The sequence below is a fragment of the Henckelia pumila genome, chromosome 3 (assembly GCF_033568475.1).
Source record: "Henckelia pumila isolate YLH828 chromosome 3, ASM3356847v2, whole genome shotgun sequence".
Lineage (NCBI taxonomy): Eukaryota > Viridiplantae > Streptophyta > Magnoliopsida > Lamiales > Gesneriaceae > Henckelia > Henckelia pumila.
In genome coordinates, this window is record NC_133122.1 from 83,233,678 (window position 1) to 83,250,726 (window position 17,049).

A 17,049-nucleotide genomic window follows, 5' to 3' on the forward strand; every position below is an offset into this window, starting at 1 on the left:
TTATGAAAAAAATGTTTTGATGATTTTTAGGTATGTGTAGAATTCCGCTGACGAAATGAATCGAGACTAGCCAACGAGAAAGATTTAATGAATTTTATAGTGACGTGCATTTATGCACAAAGTTTTTATAAAAATGCGTAGTATTTAATTTTAATATATATATGGAGAATGAAAAATATTTTTAAATATGTTATTTAAATTTTGTGGGACAACTTCCAACTCTTACGATTTTTCTTTATAATAGTTTTAGTCCAAGTTGAAAGCAGTTAAAAATTTCTCCTACTCTATTCCATGTTCAACACCTCCCTCTCCACTTCCGTAGAACTTTTTGAAAATTCAATTCTTCATTCAAGAATATTTTGACGTCACTCGTTTGAAAAAAAGGCCAAGATCGTGTTCCCGGAGCTTGGATTTCTATAACAAACAAAAATAATGCAAGTTTTATTCAATATTTTAAAGAACCATCCAAGAGATATTAAATATTTTGATAATGATGTGTGTATACTAATATTATGAATTTTATTGCGAGGTATAACAATATTTTCAAAGAAATGATGTGTGATGGTGTGTATCCATAAAGCGCAGGTCGTTATCGACGTGTTAAGAGCATGGTTTGGGTATAAAGGTTTTAAAAAAAAGAGTAAAAAAATCTGTTTTGATGATGAGTTGGGCTTTTGATGTGTTTTTGTGTCATGTTCATGAGTACAAATCGTTATATTGATGTTTTGATGTGTATTTGAGGTCTATTCCATTTAGGATATCATTTGTGATCGTATATGCATTACAAGGTTTTCCAAAGATTCGAAAATCTAAATCTTTTTTATGTTGAGATTAGTTTGATGAATTTTTGGATTAAAAATCTTGGGGATAAGTTGTTAGAAGGGTCCTATGATGTATTTTTAGGTCTATTCCATGGTAGATGTCGATTATCAAGCATGGGTATGCCTTATGATCGAGCGTGCCCCCAGCATGGGTTTGGGCATGGGTGCCAAGGGGAACCCACGTGAGGAGGCACGCGTGGGTTGCCCAAATTTTTTTTGGGCACCCCACGTGAAGGGGCACGTGGGCATGCACTCTTCTACGTGGGTATCCAATTCTTTACCCCCTTTTCCCTCTATGTTAAGTCCAATAGCTTGCATGTATGAGTCCGAGTGAATTTGTAACACCCGGTATTTTAAATACGTAAATTCGCATGTATAATTAGGATATTTAATTATTTAAATTTTAGATTTATGGGTTAAATAATTATGTGAATTATTTGTGCATGATTTAATTTATTTTTTTAAGCATTTAACCCATAATTAGTGATTTTTATGATTTTTAGTATTTTAATTTTTTTATCGCGTAGACGGGACCGTGGACGGACGAGATGACAACTTTCTAGCCAATAAATTTCATGAGCCTTTTTAGAGCCCTAAAATATTATTTTGAGTTTTATTATCTCAAAATTTTTAGTATTTAATTTTATATAATTTTAGGAGTCCATTTTTATTCAAAATAAGCCAAAATAATGACTTTTTAGTATTTTTAAAATTTCCTTAATTATGTATTTCGGGATTTTTAAATTTATTATCAGATTTTAATTGTTAGTTAGAGTTTTAAGTTATATATTTTGAATTTAATAAACCCTTATTTATATATTTTAATTATCCTAAAACCTATTTTAATTAAAATAAAACTCTAACCTAATCTATCCCAAAACACATCGACCAAAAGCTCTTAGCCGCCTCCCTCTCCTCCATCTTCATCTTCTTCCTCGAACCAAAGCCAAGGAGATTCCATAGCTCGATTTTTGTAAGTTTTGAAGGGTTGTTCATCGTTCGTCGTCCCGGGAATCGTTCTACGCGCTTCTAAACTCAAACATCGGTGAAAGACATGATTCTTCTTAATTTTTTTTACGTACTATATCAGTGTATATATGTGTGTGTGTGCGTGAGCATCATATTTATTTTTTAAGAATTTTTCAGAAAAGAATCGAACTTGGATGGATGTATGCGCCTTGTTCATGCTTTTGTGTATCATGCTCACGTTTTGGGTGCCATGGGGGTGTTCAGGTGATGGCCAGGGGTCTTGAGGTCGTGTAGGGGTGGTCTGGACTCGAGTGGCTCGAGTGGTTCGAGCCAAACGAGCCCAGGAAGCCAACTGATGCGATGATGGTCCAAGGGGGTACAGTTTAGGGTTTCATGGAAGAAGTCTTCGGGCTGGAGGTAGGGACCGTGGCTCGGGCTGAGCCACGGCAGGTTTGCACCGCCCAGACGTGGGCTACGTCTGGGCGACGGCGCTCCGGCCAGGGGTGGCCGGAGCTGGCCGACAGCAGGCCATGAAGGCCTGCTGCTCATGGCCGAGGGAAGATCGGGTAGGGGGATCGGGTTTAGGGTTTTAGGTGTGGTCCGAGTCGGGTCTGTAGGGTAGTGGGTCGGGTTGAGTGGGTTCGGGTCCGGGTTTGGTGGGCCGGGCTCGATTCTTTTTATTTTTAAAATATTTTATGAATTAATGGGTTTTTGGGCCAATTAATTAGAAATAAAATTATTTGGACTTCCAAATAATTTTATTTGGGCTTTTAAAATTTTAATTAAGTTAGTCCATTAATTTTATGGGCTTTTGAGCCCATAAAAAGTTATTGGGCCAGTCTTTGGGTTTTTGGGCCCATTGGGCCAGTTTAAGTTGTTATTGGGCCTAGAATGTTTTATGAGCTTTAAATTATTTTATTTGGGCTTAGAACAATGTTATTGGGCTTAAGTATGTTAATGGGCCAGATTTAAGTAAATGGGCTTGAGTGTTAGGGCCAGCAGTCCAGTACAATCCATGAGAAATTTGCATGTGTCCTGATTATATATTTAATTATTTTTATGCATTGAAGTTATTTTAATATTTATATGTTCGAAAGAAATTAAATTAAATATATATGAAGGACACACCTTTTATTTAAGTACATGCATTCATGAAATAATTTTATGCATAATTAAATGTTTAAGGTTGAGCAATAATAAAATATTTTATGTTGGAAGTTGAAGTAGTGTGACAATTTAAGGGGGATTCGTCCCCATATGTGAACTATTGAAGGGCAGTTTACTGCCAATTTAAGAGGTGATTCGTCACCGCCACGTACGTTGGTTTCCACGCTGATCAGTATTTAATGTATGATTTAAGGTTACACTACGGATACAACCATGCGATGTTAGAAAATTACTTTGCTCAACAATATTATGTATTATGCATGTCTATGTTATTTAAGTTAAGTTAAATTATGTTATGTTATGATATTTTCAAGCATGCTCATTCATGTATATGTACGTATTAGTATTTAATTGTTTTAAATTATTTTAAACTCTTGTTATGTTAGCATGTTGGGCCTCTAGGCTCACTACACTGGTATGGTGCAGGTGAGTTCGTAGAGGAGGATGTAGCTCCTACCGGCGGCGAGGATCTATGAGCGGACATGCAGTGACCCCGTGACCGTGATAGATGTCTGAGTCACATTGCATGTTTTAATTATGTCAGCATGTTACACTTTTTAATTATTTTTCAGTGGTTTTGGTTTTGAATATTTTATTTGAATATTTTCAGTGCATGCAAATTTTACATCATTTTTCTTATGCAGTATTTTTAATTAAATGTTTGGCTCAGATATTTATTTTATTTAAAGAATGCAATTTTTATTTAAGTTATTTATTTATTTATTTATTTATTTTAAATATTTTTATTCTGTGCATGTATGTATGGGCATATATGTGCATATTCTATTTAGTAAGTATATATATAAAAAAATAAAATTCCGCATATTTATTTATTTAATAATTATAGAGTTAGAGTCGTTTCAGTTGGTATCAGAGCACGGTCCTTGGAGGGGTCATTACTGCTATGCGAGCTCAGAAATCCACGCTACCGGTCTGTAAGTTTTAAGTGATTATAGCATGATTTAATTTTTAGAATTTAAGTTAGCATTAATTTTAAACAACTTAGTTATGCATGGCGATTTACGTAAAGAAATATGTGGTGGTGCAGAATGCCTCCTAGACCGATGAACAGACGTGGGGGATCTCCACCTACACCTCCACCTCCACCTCCGCAGAACCCTCTAGCAGCATTGGAGCAGGCCAATGCGAATATGATGGCAAGGATTACTGCTCTTTTAGAGCAGCAGGCTACTCGTCCCAGGTTGTCCCATGAGGAGGACGTTGCTGAGAGGTTCCAGAAGAAGGGACCCAAGGAGTTTGTTGGTACCACCGATCCTTTGGTGGCGGAGGGATGGATTCGCTCTCTGGAGTCCATCTTTGCTTATATGGGGATCACAGACACCGACAGGGTGAACTGTGCGACGTACATGCTGAGGGGTGATGCAGCGCTCTGGTGGGAGGGTGCAGCCAGAGGAGTTCACCTTCCTACACTGACATGGGCAGAGTTTAGGCGTATCTTCTACGCCACTTCACTGAGGATGTGCGCAGTCGCATGATCCGTGAGTTTATGAGTCTCCGTCAGGGGGACAAGACAGTGGTTGAGTATGTGAGACAGTTCGAGAGGGGCTGTCACTTTGTGCCTCTGATTTCAGATAGTCCACCAGAGAAGTTGAGGCAGTTTGTGGAGGGTTTGAGGGCGGATATCAAGCATGATGTTCGCATGGCAGACGTCCTTACTTATGAGTCTGCAGTCAGTAGAGCCTTGCGTTCCGAGGAGGGTCGGAGAGAGATCCAGAGAGAGCAGCAGGGGAAGAGGTAGTTTCAGGCTGGGTACCAGCGACCATCTTCGCAGTCTCCTGCGAAAAAGCAGTTTACAGGGCCGGCTAAGGGCCCGAATCCACAGCAGAGGCCACAGCAGCAGAGGGGCGGGGCCCCTAATGCCATAGCTTATCCTACTTGCCCGAAGTGCCAGAAGATGCATTCGGGACCTTGTCTGTTGGGAGCAGGAGTTTGCTACCACTGTAGGGAGCCAGGGCATCAGATAGCTAACTGCCCGAGGAAGAAGAACACCGCTGGTAGGGTGTTTGTGATGCAGGCCGAGGAGGTAGATCCAGACACCTCCTTGATCACCGATATATCTTACCCCTAACATTTTAATAATTTTTCTTTGGTTAAAATTTCGTCTTTAATTTGGAATTTGTTATTATTTGGGTTATTTAACTGCATGTTAGAATAGGAAGCATGTTTTACTTGTGATTAGAATTAAGAATTTGTAGTGACTAGTTGGGGAAAATTTAGTAGTGGTATGAAACTGTTGGGAATTTTCTGCGTACAGGGAAAATTCTAGTTGGAGGCAACTCCACGTTTGCGTTGCTAGATTCAGGGGCTACGCATTCGTTTATCTCCCTGGAGTTTATCAGGCGGGTAGGCATCACACCTGAGAGTAGTGACAGTGGGTATGATGTTACTATGCCGTCAGGGCAGATTATTTCTACCTCGAAGGTTATTCGAGGACTGGAGTTGGAGCTGCAGGGACACTCCATTCGAGCAGATGTAGTAGTTTTGCCATTGAGTGGATTCGATTTGATTTTGGGCATGGACTGGTTGACAGTCAATGGAGCTTCGATTGATTTTCGTCGGAGATCAGTGTCAGTGAGACCTACAGTAGGCGACCCGTTCACTTTTCATGCATCTCAGAGCAGTGATATGCCTCAGGTGATATCTCAGATTTAGGCGAGGAAGTTGTTGAGACGGGGTTGCCAGGGGTTTCTAGCGAGTATTGTCACGACTTCAGAGCCATCTAGCAGCTCATTATCAGAGATAGAGGTGGTTCGTGACTTTCCGGATGTCTTTTCGGAGGATGTTTCCGGAATTCCACCAGTGAGAGAGGTGGAGTTCAGCATCGACTTAGTGCCAGACACCGTGCCTATCTCTAAGGCACCGTACAGACTTGCTCCTACCGAGATGAAAGAGTTGAAGGAGCAGATTCAGGAGTTGTTAGAGAAAGGCTTTGTTTGTCCTAGCTTTTCTCCGTGGGGGGCTCCGGTGTTATTTGTTAAGAAGAAGGATGGCAGTATGAGACTGTGCATCGATTACCGAGAGCTCAACAGGGTCACAGTGAAGAACAAGTATCCATTGCCGAGGATAGAGGATTTATTTGACCAGTTGCAGGGAGCTTCGGTGTTCTCCAAGATCGACCTGCGATCTGGTTATCATCAGTTGCGTGTTAGAGATGCAGATGTGTCCAAGACTGCTTTCAGGACACGATATGGGCATTACGAGTTCTTAGTGATGCCATTTGGGATGACCAATGCTCCAGCGGTTTTCATGGATCTCATGAACCGAGTCTTTCAGCCGTATTTGGATCAGTTCATCATAGTCTTTATTGATGATATTTTGATCTATTCTAGGAGCATTGAGGAGCATAGACAAAATCTTCAGACAGCCTTGCAGACTTTGAGGGAGCATCGGTTGTATGTCAAGTTCAGCAAGTGCGAGTTTTGGCTTGAGCAGGTGGCATTTCTGGGCCATATTATTTCGAGAGATGGGATTTCAGTTGACCAATCGAAGGTTGAGGGAGTGCAGAATTGGGGTATTCCGAAGAATGCTTCGGAGATTCGCAGTTTCTTGGGTTTGGCAGGATATTATAGGAAGTTCATCAAGGGTTTTTCCTCTATTGCAGTACCCTTGACTTCCTTGACCAAGAAGAATGCGAAGTTTATCTGGAGTTCAGACTGTCAGAGGAGCTTCGATCAGCTGAAGGAAGCACTCACTACTGCACCAGTGTTAGCGATGACAGTACCACATGAGGAGTTAGTGGTGTACACCAACGCGTCTAAACTAGGTTTAGGCGCAGTGCTTATGTAGTGTGGTAAGGTTATTGCGTATGCGTCGAGGCAGCTGAAGATTCACGAGCAGAATTATCCGACGCATGACTTGGAGTTAGCAGCAGTGGTTTTCGCTTTGAAAATCTGGAGGCACTATCTGTATGGCGAGAAGTGCAAGATTTTCACAGACCACAAGAGTCTCAAGTACTTCTTCACACAGAAGGAGTTGAACATGAGACAACGCAGATGGTTGGAGTTGGTGAAGGACTATGACTGTGATATTAGCTATCATCCGGGTAAAGCTAATGTGGTGGCCGATGCTTTGAGTCGGAAGTCGTCAGTGGTATCATGTTTGACCGTACAGTTACCACTACAGAGCGAGATTCAGAGATTTGGCTTGGAGTGTTATCCGAGTGGCCATGCACCGAGCTTGTCAGTGTTGACGGTGCAGCCAGTTCTGCGAGATCGGATTAGGGAGGGACAGTCTACTGATTAGGAGTTGCAGCGATGGAGACAGAGAGATGAGGCTAGAGGTAATCTCTTGTATACAGTGGAGGATGGTATCATTCAGTACCGTGGTAGGATGTGGGTACCGAACGTCGATCAGTTGAGAGCTGAGATTTTAGCAGAGGCTCACACATCTCCGTACTCCATTCACCCCGGAAGTACGAAGATGTACAAAGATTTGCAGCTATTGTATTGGTGGCCCGGGATGAAGAGTGACATCGAGAGAGTGGTGTCAGAGTGCTTGACTTGTCAGCAAGTCAAGGCAGAGCATCAGCGTTCAGCAGGACTTCTTAGACCTCTTCCTATTCCGGAATGGAAATGGGAGAATATTACGATGGACTTTGTGATTGGCTTACCGAGGAGTGCCAGAGGCTGCACAGCGATTTGGGTGATTGTGGATAGACTCACCAAGTCAGCTCATTTCTTGCCGGTGAGGACTACTTATTCTTTGACACAGTATGCAGAGCTTTACATCAGAGAGATTGTTAGACTGCATGGCATACCAGTGTCTATTGTGTCAGACAGAGATCCGAGATTCACATCTGCGTTTTGGAAGAGTCTGCACACGGCTTTGGGGACGAGGCTTTTGTTCAGTACAGCATTTCATCCCCAGACAGATGGTCAGTCTGAGAGGGTGATCCAGGTTCTCGAGGATCTTCTGAGAGCTTGTGTCATTGATTTTCGGGGCTCTTGGGAGACTAGACTGCCATTAGTGGAGTTTACCTATAACAACAGTTTTCAGTCGTCTATAGGTATGGCTCCTTATGCAGCATTGTATGGGAGGAGATGCAGATCTCCTGTGCATTGGGATGAGCTTGGTGAGCGGATTTTACTGGGTCCTGAGATTGTGCAGCAAACAGCTGACATAGTGACTCAGATTCGAGATCGGATGAGGACTGCTCAGAGTCGGCAGAAGAGTTATGCAGATACCAGACGACGAGATTTGGAATTCGCTGTAGGTGATCACGTATTCCTGAAGGTGTCACCGATGAAGGGAGTAGTGCGTTTTGGCCGGAGAGGCAAGCTTAATCCGAGGTATATAGGGCCATTCGAGATCTTGGAGAGAGTTGGCACGTTGGCCTACCGTTTAGCTCTACCACCAGGGCTAGCGGCAGTGCACAACGTTTTCCATGTATCCATGCTTCGGAGATATGTCTCCAACCCGTCGCATGTGTTGGATTTCGAGCCCTTGCAGTTGCCACCAGATCTAGTGTATGAGGAGAGGCCAGTGCGGATCTTGGCAAGGGAGGAGCGGAGGCTTAGGACGCGGGTCATACCGATGGTTAGAGTCCAGTGGCTGAATCACTCAGAGGAGGAAGCTACTTGGGAGACCGAGGCAGACATGAGGACTCGCTACCCGGAGTTGTTCGGGTAAGTACCTTAAATTTCGAGGACGAAATTCAATTTAAGAGGGGGGGGGGGGGAGAATTGTAACACCCGGTATTTTAAATACGTAAATCCGCATGCATAATTAGGATATTTAATTATTTAAATTTTAGATTTATGGGTTAAATAATTATGTGAATTATTTGTGCATGATTTAATTTATTTTTTTAAGCATTTAACCCATAATTAGTGATTTTTATGATTTTTAGTATTTTAATTTTTTTATCGCGTAGACGGGACCGTGGACGGACGAGATGACAACTTTCTAGCCAATAAATTTCATGAGCCTTTTTAGAGCCCTAAAATATTATTTTGAGTTTTATTATCTCAAAATTTTTAGTATTTAATTTTATATAATTTTAGGAGTCCATTTTTATTCAAAATAAGCCAAAATAATGACTTTTTAGTATTTTTAAAATTCCCTTAATTATGTATTTCGGGATTTTTAAATTTATTATCAGATTTTAATTGTTAGTTAGAGTTTTAAGTTATATATTTTGAATTAAAAAAACCCTTATTTATATATTTTAATTATCCTAAAACCTATTTTAATTAAAATAAAACTCTAACCTAATCTACCCCAAAACCCATCGACCAAAAGCTCTTAGCCGCCTCCCTCTCCTCCATCTTCATCTTCTTCCTCGAACCAAAGCCAAGGAGACTCCATAGCTCGATTTTTGTAAGTTTTGAAGGGTTGTTCATCGTTCGTCGTCCCGGGAATCGTTCTACGCGCTTCTAAACTCAAACATCGATGAAAGGCATGATTCTTCTTAATTTTTTTTACGTACTATATCAGTGTATATATGTGTGTGTGTGCGTGAGCATCATATTTTTTTTAAAAGAATTTTTCAGAAAAGAATCGAACTTGGATGGATGTATGCGCCTTGTTCATGCTTTTGTGTATCATGCTCACGTTTTGGGTGCCATGGGGGAGTTCAGCTGTTGGCCAGGGGTCTTGAGGTCGTGTAGGGGTGGTCTGGACTCGAGTGGCTCGAGTGGTTCGAGCCAAACGAGCCCAGGAAGCCAACTGATGCGATGATGGTCCAAGGGGGTACAGTTTAGGGTTTCATGGAAGAAGTCTTCGGGCTGGAGGTAGGGACCGTGGCTCGGGCTGAGCCACGGCAGGTTAGCACCGCCCAGACGTGGGCTACGTCTGGGCGGTGGCGCTCCGGCCAGGGGTGGCCGGAGCTGGCCGGCAGTAGGCCATGAAGGCCTGCTGCTCACGGCCGAGGGAAGATCGGGTAGGGGGGATCGGGTTTAGGGTTTTAGGTGTGGTCCGGGTCGGGTCTGTAGGGTAGTGGGTCGGGTTGAGTGGGTTCGGGTCCGGGTTTGGTGGGCCGGGCTCGAGTCTTTTTATTTTTAAAATATTTTATGAATTAATGGGTTTTTGGGCCAATTAATTAGAAATAAAATTATTTGGACTTCCAAATAATTTTATTTGGGCTTTTAAAATTTTAATTAAGTTAGTCCATTAATTTTATGGGCTTTTGAGCCCATAAAAGTTATTGGGCCAGTCTTTGGGTTTTTGGGCCCATTGGGCCAGTTTAAGTTGTTATTGGGCCTAGAATGTTTTATGGGCTTTAAATTATTTTAATTGGGCTTAGAACAATGTTATTGGGCTTAAGTATGTTAATGGGCCAGATTTAAGTAAATGGGCTTGAGTGTTAGGGCCAGCAGTCCAGTACAATCCATGAGAAATTTGCATGTGTCCTGATTATATATTTAATTATTTTTATGCATTGAAGTTATTTTAATATTTATATGTTCGAAAGAAATTAAATTAAATATATATGAAGGACACACCTTTTATTTAAGTACATGCATTCATGAAATAATTTTATGCATAATTAAATGTTTAAGGTTGAGCAATAATAAAATATTTTATGTTGGAAGTTGAAGTAGTGTGACAATTTAAGGGGGATTCGTCCCCATATGTGAACTATTGAAGGGCAGTTTACTGCCAATTTAAGAGGTGATTCGTCACCGCCACGTACGTTGGTTTCCACACTGATCAGTATTTAATGTGATTTAAGGTTACACTACGGATACAACTATGCGATGTTAGAAAATTACTTTGCTCAACAATGTTATGTATTATGTATGTCTATGTTATTTAAGTTAAGTTAAGTTATGTTATGTTATGATATTTTCAAGCATGCTCATTCATGTATATGTACGTATTAGTATTTAATTGTTTTAAATTATTTTAAACCCTTGTTATGTTAGCATGTTGGGCCTCTAGGCTCACTACACTGGTATGGTGCAGGTGAGTTCGTAGAGGAGGATGTAGCTCCTACCGGCGGCGAGGACCTATGAGCGGACATGCAGTGACCCCGTGACCGTGATAGATGTCTGAGTCACATTGCATGTTTTAATTATGTCAGCATGTTACACTTTTTAATTATTTTTCAGTGGTTTTGGTTTTGAATATTTTATTTGAATATTTTCAGTGCATGCAAATTTTACATCATTTTTCTTATGCAGTATTTTTAATTAAATATTTGACTCAGATATTTATTTTATTTAAAGAATGCAATTTTTATTTAAGTTATTTATTTATTTATTTATTTATTTATTTATTTTAAATATTTTTATTCTGTGCATGTATGTATGGGCATATATGTGCATATTCTATTTAGTAAGTATATATATAAAAAAAAAAAATTTCGCATATTTATTTATTTAATAATTATAGAGTTAGTGTCGTTTCAGAATTTTTGTGTGATTGATGCATGAAGTTATCATCGAGAAGGTTACATGGATCACTAAGTATATTTAATTCATGATGGTTTAAGTATTTCTATCCATGAAAGTTATTTTACATATGAAAGCATGATATTTTATAAAAATTTAAACGATGTGTTTACTTTCTTTCTTTCTGAATAGTATGAATGTATTTCAAACATGAAAGTTTTATGAGCATTATATGAATGAGCATGATATGAATGAGAATGATAATGTTAATTATCTTCTAATTTTATCGTTATGAGTTTATTACAAGTTTAAACCATTTATTTCAATATTTTTAGAAATTTAATATAAAATGATATGGAGCAAACTTGATACTGTTATGACATGAAATATGATTGTTTAGACTATGAAATGAATTGAGGTTAATTCTATGACATTGAAATACATTGTTATGGAAATGGAAATGTATAAGCTTATTGTAATATTTATAGAAATTAAAATGGTGAATATGTTGAATTTGGTTAATGGATGTTGGTGATTGTGATGATGGATGTTAGGAGCATGGTTGAGTGATGTATAAATGAGGATTGATGGGTATGATGGGAAATGAATAAACACATATTGCATAGAATAGTTGGGAATGGATAAATCAAGAAAAGCCATAAAAATTCGAAGGTTTGGCGCCTCAATTCCCCAGTGCCCCTAGCACTCAGTGCTTGCCAGGACGATGGAAGGGCGCCTCAGTGCATGTTCTGCAGATTGTTTTATGTTGACTTTTAAAAACAGGAAGAGTTCGAGATTATTTCATTTTCCTTCCTTCAAAACTTCGAAAAACACGGAGGAAATTAGGGTTCTTCAAATACCTTCCTACAATAACCTACAAAAATCCATCTTCACCTTGAATTAAAGGTATAATCACGTACTATATTGAATTTGCAACCTAGGTATGTAAGTGTGCAGGGATCCGACCCGAATCACCTACTATTTAACTTATTAAGCATACTCGTTGGCAATCTCATTCAGTACTTACATATCTTTCTAGGACAGTCCTAGCAATACCAGTCTAGGGTCCAAGCCTACGATCCAATAATCATAATATCACTAAATTTGGTTTAAAAGCCTTAACTAAGCTAATAGATACTCCCTATTACTACTAGGGATCTCGGTCTATACATGCGTCCATTGTTAGCCCTTTGTTGTCGAAGGCCCCAACTCCTGAACACCGCTCCGCAGCTCCTCTGGAAGCGCCTCGCTACTTCCCGGCACTCGATGAGACTGACCAAAACATAAAAATTAGACTAAATTGTAGAGGGGGAAGTGTGATTGTGAGAAATAAATGAGCCCTCGGATGGACTATTTATATGCGACAATCAGAAACTCCAATCTCATGCATTAGATTGCGTGTCCAAACTCTGGTGACACATCACTAAGTATGCATGGCCTAATTTTCGGAAGCTCCGATCTCCAGTTTGGTAGTTTCGATCTCACCCTTAGATTCCAAACTGCCCCGCTTCTGGTTTGGTGCTTTCAAACCCAGTTCGGAGAGTCTAAACTCATCGGTGGTTCTGAAGACTGTTCTCCACATTTTTTTTATCTAATTAGGTTTATGATTTTTACCATTTAATCTCGTAAAACGGGGTGGATATTCTCTTACAACTAGTTCGATATTTTGTATGGTACTCTCGGCGAAATTACAAAGAGAAAAGGTCAGTCTAAAGGATATGCTCTACAAAACCGCCACATCCTGGGAATGCTATGTGTAGATTTCTCAGGAACTGAGCCTCTCAACTCCTACAAATGTCTCAATGTGTCTAACATCCAAAAATTCCTGATAAATAATGAGGTTACCGTTGATGAACTTTGGGCCATCAAGCAAAATATTGGTGCTGAGCAAGAGGCTCGGGCCAAGAAAAAGAAAAATGATACTAAACCACTGAAAAGGAAAGTAATTTTTGAATCTGATGAAGACGAGGATGCGATGGACAATGCTCCTCTACTTCAACTGTTTTGTACCCCTTATCCTACTTAGGGGGAAGGTGTAGCCAAAGGCAAAGGGAATTTGGGCGAGAAGCTCAAGCCATTGTCTAAGGTAAATTCTGTTCCACGACCGGCCATTCCAACATAATAGCCACCAAACACTCGACCTCCACGGGTCTAGGAACCATATATTGCCTTGATTGCTCCAAAAACTACCACAACTCGACCAGCGAGTGGCATTAAAATTGTTGAAGGAAGGATTACATCCACTGCTCGTGTGCCTGTTGTGGACCCTAAGGACAAGGGGAAAGGGAATATGGTCTCTCCAAGGAAGTCACCATCTGTTATTGAAGTAAAATTGACTCTCACTTTATCTCAAGTTCTCCGAGCAGTGAGGAGAAGACTGAGGGAATTTGACGACTGGTTCGAATATAGAACAGAAGTTCATTACTCCCAGATTCTAAAAGAAAAATTCTTGGCCAAGCTGATCAAGTTGGAGAATAGGATGCTTACACTTGCTGTGTTAGACAACATTGAGCCATCCTTGGAAGGAGACGGATCATTGATTTCTAGAATCGAGAAAGTCCGCTCCGTTACGTCATACTACAGAGGGCCAGGAGAATAAATTTGATAAAGATAGCATGAAAGTTGTCGATGATTTTGAAGCCTTGGAAAGGCTTAAACATAGTTCCTCCATAGCTGCTTAGGTGGTTCATGACAGGCGAGTGGAATTTGAGATGGACACAATTCCCACTTATGAATATATGGATGCATATGTCCAAGAGGCTATGTACATGTTTGCCTCAATGGGTGTTCAAGAAGAAGGTGAGGAAGCTGACCCTGTGCTCAAAACTAAAGAAGAAGCATTTTTGGGGATCAGGGATAGTGGTGAAAAGACCCAGCAACACGTTGATAAGGAAGATGTGGAGAATCCTCCTCCATCAACCGTTTCCTCGTCCTCACAGGCTGTTTCTCAATTTGTGCCTGCCACCTCACCTACTGGTGTCTCTTCAAGTGCTCCACATCAGGTACCTCTTACCCCTACATCTCCTCGAGTTGATGCAGGAACTATTGCTGAGACTCCACTACCAACGTTCCTTTGACCACAATGGATGAGTGGTCAAGTCTATGATAGAATTTGAGCTCTTCAAATACAAGAGACACACATGGAAACAAATGATGGTCATGGTCACAAGAGCCCATGCATCTCCTGAGACTATATTTGAGAACAGCCTCCCAAGCCCCCTCGATCGATCATACCTGAGAACACACCATCTACTCCACATGTCATTCCTGCCTCTACTACTGAAGAAACTTTACTCCAAATCAAGGATTCTGAAGTAACTCCTCTTGTCACCTCTCAGCCTCTTGCTACTCCTCCACCGATCGACACAGAAGAGACTAGAGATGCATCACCTATTCTCACCACCAAAGAAGGCACAATTGGTGCTCAAGATATGGAAAAAGATAATGATGGCTCCAGTTCTAGCTCTGAGTCTAATGATGATGATGAAGCTGAGAACATTCAAACTACCTCCAAAGGTCAGACCACAACCAGTTCTGGTAAAGCATTGGCTGAAGCTGTGTATGATCACATGGAGGCCATCAAACACATCATTTTGTCTTTATATGATCATCTCTCTACAATCAATGTAGGAGTGACTGACTCCCAAAGCTATTATATCAAAGGTGTCTATTGTGCTTTAAGAGGCTGAAGGTTGTACAAATCAAGTGAAGATCACTAAAAAGGAAACCAACAATGCTATCGTCACCCTCTCTAGACAACTGACTAAAATCAAACAACGCCTTGAGCTAATATGATTGCACAGATGGACACTCTTCTTGTAGCTTTGGGAGCTTAGATAGATGCTCGAATGAATACCCTTAAGGCAGCCCTCGGGACACAACTCAGTGAATTACTAGACCATTTGTCCAAGGGTGATGCCAAAAAGGGGGAAGATGAGCGTCGTCGGGTGGAGGAGGCTAAGAGTACACATGAAAAGAGAATGGAGGAGGAGAGGAAGAAGAAAGAAGATGAAGAGAAGAGAAGACGAGGAGGAGGCTCCGGAGGTAGTTGCTGGCTTAGGAGATAGGTGTACTTAGTTTTGTTTTTCCTTTACCAGTAGGTGTAATAGACATTTCTTCTCGTCTGGTTGCAATGAAATTCATTTCCTCAATGAATTCATTATTTTCTTTTAATTCTTATATTTGATTTTCTTGGAGCATAAGTTTTTTCATCACCAAAAAAGGGAAATGGTTAAATTCCTAAGTTTTGGTGATAAGAAACAATAAATCATTGTTTCTTGCTGTATTTTCGTGTAAAACAGGTTGTCGGTCGCTTGTTTTGAAGATCACTTGCCCGGTCACCTAAAGTCACTCGTCTTCCTGCTGCACTCTTCTGGTCTCAAGTGACTCAACCGACCACCATGACAAGATCTACTCGCTTGGTCCAGATAGTCCCTCGACCATTCACTCTTTCATGTACATCTGTCACAATGTCTTTTAGGGAAGTCTTCTGATCCAAGGATACAAAGTTCTCTGTTGTTTTTCAAAAAATTATATTGTCAAGACATGAATAACCAAAATGTTTTCCCGAAGTTCTCACTATTGAACTTATGATCAGAGGCTGTCTGCGACCATTACCTTTTTGAGTTGGAAATAGTCAAATCTCGCATTTATTAAAGTGGTTTACACATCAAGAAAGGACAACATCAACAATACCTTTGCATTAATGATCTCTAGAAGTATGTTGTATCTCTACATGCAAAGGACACTATAAATAGAGATCACTTGAAGAGAGAAACATATAGAAGCATTGTCTTTGCAACTTGAATCTTTTGTATCTACATTGCTAAGCAATCTCCTTTGAGCAATTGCAAACGTCGTATCTACTTTGTTCATATCAACCCCCACTTACTAAGAAAGTTATCAGATCTTCAAGGATCAAACCAAGGGTTTCCAAACTCCTCGACCGCTTAAGACAAGAAGCTCGAGAAGAAGATTTTGATAGCTTGGATCTGTGAATTCAACCAAAGATGTAGTTGTGTTTGCTGTAGTTTGATAAGAACTATAATCTTATCCAGTGTGAAACTAGGAGTTCCAAATTAGACATTGAATAAGTCCTAATATTGGAGTGGGTGTATTGGAAGACGTTGTAATAGTCAAAGTCAAAGTCTTCTAGTGAATTTCTTCTACGTGAAAGAAGGAAAGACACAAAAGGATTCAACCTTCGAACTTTCATATATCTTATGTTTTTTATCTTATTTAATTTATTATCTTTTATCTTGTTGACTTATTTGTATTTGAGTATAAAAATTTCATTGAATGTTCATGAACTATTTTCGCACTTTAAGTTGTTCAAGCAACCTCAAAAGTTGAGAAAATTGGTTATGTAGATTAACATCTACTCGACCGATCGTTTATTTCAAAAATATTCACACCCGATCCTAATTGTGGATAAACCCATCAAAACAAAGAAGTAAAAAAATTATGAACCTTAATTTACTATCGAAGGATTTCAAGTAAATATTTTACTATGACAACTGAATTTAAATAAGCTCTTATCAAATTAAAAAACAAAACACAAGATATTGGGGATAACCAAATTATTGTCAAGCATGGTATATTTGATATGGATGATGAGATAAATAATTTTAGATAAGTAATGTATTATAATAAAAAAATAAATAAAAAATGATAGTGGTTAAAATATTTGATTTGATTAATAGATTATACTTGATTTGATTGATTAAATTTTATATAAA